The 6,377-nt window shown below is 43.2% G+C and overlaps 1 long non-coding RNA gene across 1 annotated transcript; it reads right to left on the minus strand.

The window, feature by feature from the left end:
• Window positions 1-3,060: 3,060 nt before the first annotated feature.
• Window positions 3,061-6,174, minus strand: LOC140682558 (uncharacterized). Its single transcript, XR_012054389.1, has 3 exons — window positions 3,707-6,174; window positions 3,554-3,624; window positions 3,061-3,476 (listed from the first exon to the last, which is right to left on the minus strand). It is a non-coding gene; the product is annotated as an uncharacterized lncRNA (long non-coding RNA).
• Between the last annotated feature and the right edge of the window lie 203 nt (window positions 6,175-6,377).

Consider the following 6,377-nt stretch of genomic DNA (forward strand, 5'->3'; position numbering starts at 1 on the left):
ACAAGCGCATGAAACCGGGTCCTTCAGCCAGTTGGTGACAGAGGTATGTGCACTCCAAGTCAATTCCCTAAAGCACAAAACGGAGAAAGGATGCTTACAGCTGCAATAAAAACTGAAACCTGAGCAAGAACAACTGCTTCTGTCCACTGCTCACCTGGCACACTGGGCCTTGACTGCTGCTATCTGCCTGGACCTCCTAAAAATAAAGGCAAAGAACACCGCTGTAACACAGTCACCACTTAGGCTTCCCCTACAAACGCAAGCAATGACTGACCAACTGACAGAAGTTCCTCACCCAGGATTGGGACCCCGCTGCCACAGATTTGAACTGTCGGCATCTGAAAGGAAGTTAGGACTAGTGTTAAAAGGCTGCAAGACAACTTAACAGCAGCAAACATCTTACATCAATCTCCCAATACAATCTAGAGCTCAAATACACCCTGCATTACCCATTTCAAGTCCCCAGGACTTGTGCTATTACAGGCCAGGCAGCAGGGCAGAGCACCGCCGGGAGACAGGACAGGACACCCGTGACACGGGACAGGACGTGACAAATGAGGGGACAGGAGAGGGAGAGAGAGCTTTTGATGAGAAGAAAGGACCGAGAGACCCAAACAACACAGAGTGCACCAGAGACAAGTGCCAGGACACACACCGGAACTGCTCTGCCCAGCACACCTCAGCACCGAGATCAAAACAGACATTTTCCCTTCAGGTGGCCTAAGGAGACGCTTCTTGCACATCCCCATCTCCAAATCTGACTCAAAAACCCTTCCGGGGGAGTCCCTGGCACCTCTCTTCCATCCCCTCTCTGGGTTGTAGCCCTGGACTTATCTTGCACATATCCTGGGATGCAAATCCCCATCGGGTGAGGCCTCCAGCCTGTCTGGGGAGTTCCAGTTGTCCCCAGGCCGTTCTCTCTTGGTCTGACCAGAGAAAGAAAACCAAACATCAGTGCACAGTCTTAACAGCACATTGGACCAAACCTGATAATTCTGCTACTCACCATTCTCATCAGAATGCCCAGGTTCTCCGGCCAGCACACTTCGGGCGTGCTTGGATTCTTACGCCGTCATTGCAGGGTACACCTAAGTTCAGTGGAGACAAGGCGACATAGCATTGCTCAAACATGAGTGGACTCTCACTCCTCCTCCTCCTCCCTACCCCCCCGACTCATTGCAACTCATCGGCCATTCCTCTGGGCTACCAGGATGGGACCTTGACGTGCAAAATTGGAAGGTTTCATCACAGGGTACTGGAATACTTCCACCGAGATCACAAGCGCATGAAACCGGGTCCTTCAGCCAGTTGGTGACAGAGGTATGTGTACTCCAGGTCGATTCCCTAAAGCACAAAAAGGAGAAAGGATGCTTACAGCTGCAAAAAAAACTGAAACCTGAGCAAGAACAACTGCTTCTGACCTCTGCTCACCTGGCACACTGGGCCTTGACTGCTGCTATCTGCCCGGACCACCTAAAAATAAAGGCAAACAACACTGCTGTAACATAGTCACCATTTAGGCTTCCCCTGCAAAGGCAAACAATGACTGACCAGCTGATGGTAATTCCTCACCCAGGATTGGGACTCCGCTGCCACAGATTTGAACTGTCTGCATCTGAAAGGAAGTTAGGACTAGTGTTAAAAGGCTGCAAGACAACTTAACAGCAGCAAACATCTTACGTCAATCTCCTAATACAATCTAGAGCTCAAATACACCCTGCATTACCCATTTCAAGTCCCCAGGACTTGTGCTATTACGGGCCAGGCAGCAGGGCAGAGCACTGCCGGGAGACAGGACAGGACACCTGTGACACTGGACAGGACGTGACAAACGAGGGGACAGGAGAGGGAGAGAGAGCTTTTGATGAGAAGAAAGGACCGAGAGACCCAAACAACACAGAGTGCACCAGAGACAAGTGCCAGGACACACACCGGAACTGCTCTGCCCAGCACACCTCAGCACCGAGATCAAAACAGACATTTTCCCTTCAGTTGGCTTAAGGAGACGCTTCTTGCACATCCCCATCTCCAAATCTGACTCAAAAACCCTTCTTGGGGAGTCCCTGGCACCTCTCTTCCATCCCCTCTCTGGGTTGTAGCCCTTGACTTATCTTGCACATTTCCTTGGATGAAAATCCCCATCGGGTGAGGCCTCCTGCCTGTCTGGGGAGTTCCAGTTGTCCCCAGGCCGTTCGCTCTTGGTCTGACCAGAGAAAGAAAACCAAACATCAGTGCACAGTCTTAACAGCACATCGGACAAAACCTGATAATTCTGCTACTCACCATCCTCCTCAGAGTGCCCAGGCCACACACTTCAGGCGTGCTTGGAGGCCGACAGCATCACCTATGGGTACAGCACGGTTAAGTGGAGAGGGGGTGACGTGGCATTGCACAAACTTGAGTGTACCCTCGCACTTCCTCCCTACCTCCCTGACTCACCGCAACTCCTTGTCCGTTCCTCCGGGCTACCAGAATGGGACCTTGAAAAACAAAAATTTTAGGCTTCATCACAGAGCCCTGCAATACTTCCAGAGGTCTCATAAAGCACAGGAAAATCAGTCCATCAGCCAGCTGGTGACAGGGGCTTGTCATACTCCAAGTGGATTTCCTAAAGCACACAAACAAGAATGGATGCTTACAGTTGCACCAAAAACTGAAACCTGAGCAAGAACAACAGCTTCTCTCCACTGCTCACCTAGCACAATGGGCCTTGACTGCTGCTATCTGCCTGGACTTCCTAAAAATAAAGGCAAAGAACACTGCTGTAACACAGTCATGATTTAGGCTTCTCCTGCAAATGCCAACAATGACTGACCTGCTTATGCTAACACCTTTACCCAGCACTGGTGCCCTCTACCACAGATTTGAACTGTCTGCATCTGAAAGGAAGTTAGAACTAGTGTCAAACGGCTGCAGGACAACTTAACAGCACCAAAAATATTATGTCAATCTCCCAATAGAATCTAGATCCCAACTACACCCTGCATTACAAATTTCAAGTCCCGGGGATTTGTGCTATTGCAGGCTATGCAGCAGGGCAGAGCAGCTCCTGGACAAATGAGTGCAGATACCCGTGACACAGGACAGGACGTGACAAACGAGGGGACAGGACAGGGAGAGAGAGCTTTCAATGAGAAGAATGTGTGCAAGGACTGAGAGACCCAAACAACACAGAGTGCACCAGAGACAAGTTACAGGACACACACTGGAACTGGTCTGCCCTGCATGCTTCAGCACCGCGATCAAAATAGACATTTTCCCTTTAGGTGGCCTAAGGGGACGCTTCTTGCACATGCCCGCCCCCAGAGCTGATTCAATAGGACCTCCCAGCACATTGCCTTCGTCCCCTCTGTGGGCCTTAGCCCTCGACTTATCTCTCAGGCATCCGGGGATGAGAATCCACATCCTGTGCAAATGGAGGCTGCCTCGACAGCTGGGAATGTCTTATGGTCAGCAGGCTGTGGTCCCTTGCTCAGCTACAATCAAGAACAGCAAACATCACTGCATGATCTTAGCTGCTCAGCAGCCACAAACCAGCAATTCTGCTACTCGCCATTCTCCTAAGAACGCCGGGCTCCTCGGGCCGCACGCTTCGCCCTCGCCCTCCTGGCAGGGTCTGCCTGGCTGAAGAGGAGACGAGGTGATGTGGCGTTCCCAAAACTCGAGTGGACCCTAGCTCCCCCTCACTAGTGGTTGCCCGACTTACAGCAACTCCTCAGCCGCTCCTGAAGGCTCCCTGTGTGACACCTTCCAGTGACAAAGATCAAGGCTTCCTTGCAGAGCCGTGTGCCGCTTCCCGAATTCCCACGAGGTCGAAGGAGAGGGTCTGTGGGCTGGTTACAGAGGGGGCTCGTTGTTACACGACTGCACTGCCTAATGCACACAAACATGAATGGATACTTGGAGTTGCAGCAGAGACACTACAGCTGTAGGCACACAAATTCATAAATAAATAAACAAAACCCAAAAATAATACCAAAATATTAACTTTATTTACCCAATATCCAAATTGCCAAATAGATTAACAGAGACACCCTGTTCTATCCCCTCAATAAGGCCTCTTAATTATGCCAAACAAATCCTTAAAACTAAGAAAACCCTGCCTGTATCGAAATAAAAACAAAAAAAAAGTCTTGTAAACTTTATAAATTCATTAACCTAACACATCAGAATCACAAAAATATTAAACCTTTATGAACACCAGAACGCAGTACACACTACCCTCATTTCAACATATAAAAGTAAAGCTATTCCTATTACTAACCTAACACAAATATCACAAAATATAGCAGTAAGAAAAAAAAAATAAACCTCACGAAAAAAAAAAATAAAATTTTTATTTTAAGCCAAAAAAAAATCATACATTCTAAACAGGATCTTCCTCAAAATCAAGTATTTCAATAAACCCCAAAAACTCAAACATATTTAAAATAACTACTAAAAAGCCAAAAAACATAAAACAATTAAGCAACCCACCACAACTATCTGAAACTATCAACAATAAACCTTCTTTAAAAAAACCCAACAAATACTCCTTACCACCTCAACAATACATCAGCAGCGACACCAAATAACTCAAAATACTGTAACTCCCATCCAAAAAATGCTCTATAAACTGAAACATTAAAATTCATCTACAAAACCCACTCACCCTTCAACAACCTCCTCTAACCTACACACAAATCTAAAACAAATAAGAATTAACTATAAACTATCATACCTTAAATAACTCCACCATTAAACACTACTGTACCAAACTTATTAAAACTCCAATACAAACTAAAATCAAAAACCACAAAATAACACACCACTGTTAACATTACCAATACATTTTTCTCCATTCCTCTAACAACCGAATACAAACCTCGATTTACCTTCACTTGAAAAACATATACCTACAACCAACTACCCCAAAAATAAAAACACAGTCCTACCATCTAGCATAAATTCATCCAAATGAAACTTAAAAAGAAAACTCCAAAACATCTGTAATAATCTAACAATATTAGATGAAAAGTATAACAAAAATATTTTTAAAAATCATCCAAATTCTTCTAAAATACTATTACACCACAAAACAAAAAAAAAAGCAAAATGAAAAAGCCTACTGAAAAGATCCAATTCCTAAAAATAAAATAACAAAAGAAACATCAAATTCCCACCAATTTCATCAAAAAAAGTCAGAATGGCTCCACGAGCCAACAAAAAAAACCGCCAACCTATAAGAAAATGCCAAACCACCTCGAAAACAAACAATAAAACACAGCCCCTCTTACCACGGTATTATTTTAATACTATGATTAAAATACACGTTCTATACAAAAATGTCTCCTACCCCGCCATCAATTCCACATAAAGCAAATAATTTAACTCTTATCATACAGGACATCCATATCAAAAATCTCAATCGCCCTAAATCCTTAAAAATAATAACAAATTAACCCCAGAATAAAAACTTTAATCTCTAACAAAAGAAACCCAAAACCAAACAACACAAACTAAAAATACACCACCATAGAACCAACTACCAGCAAAAAATAAACCCATGCTACACTCTTCATTAACAGTTCTTCGTGAGACACATCACAAAAATTAAACAAAAATAAAAAACAACCCATAGAAACCAAAACATACATAGAAAACGAATTACAAAACCCACTAGAAAAAGAAGTCCAACCAGCTTACTAACTTCAAACTGTACAACAGACCCTGAAAGCTACTAAAAATGAAAACCACACCCCTACACTAACTCGAAGAGTAACCAGTAGTCTAATTTAATGTTAAAAACTAAAGTAATAAACGATATTAAAATATTCTAAATCACTAGACAAGAAAAAGATAAGTACCCAAATAAAAAACTACCTTAAAAAACCCACCGTATAAATACACATGTTCCTAAAAAAAACCCCACTAATAAAAAGCAACCAACAAATACATCAAACTAAAACAAAACCCAAATAAATAAACTTAAATTAACAACAACAAAAATTATTCCTAATTCAATAAAGCCATAATGCCTCAAACCATCAAAATACAAATACCACCTAGAAATAAACACGTCACCAAAAGATAAATGTAACCATAAACAATAACTCCCAAATTACCGGTAACAATAAAACATTCACAACAATTAAACAAACCAAATGAATAAAACCTCTATAAGAGAATTAAAAAGAACACAATTATCAATATTAAAAAAAAACAAAAAAAACCAACTTACTAATTGACTACAGGACACTACCCCAAACCCACCAAAACAACCACTACATACTCACGCTAATAAAAACCACCACAGCCTAATTAAAAACCAACCCTGTACTTCATGCTACGACCCATAAAAACCACAGTAAACCTTAAAAAAAAATATCCTTTAAGAA

The sequence above is a fragment of the Taeniopygia guttata genome, chromosome 2 (genome assembly GCF_048771995.1).
Source record: "Taeniopygia guttata chromosome 2, bTaeGut7.mat, whole genome shotgun sequence".
NCBI classification, from domain to species: Eukaryota; Metazoa; Chordata; class Aves; order Passeriformes; family Estrildidae; genus Taeniopygia; species Taeniopygia guttata.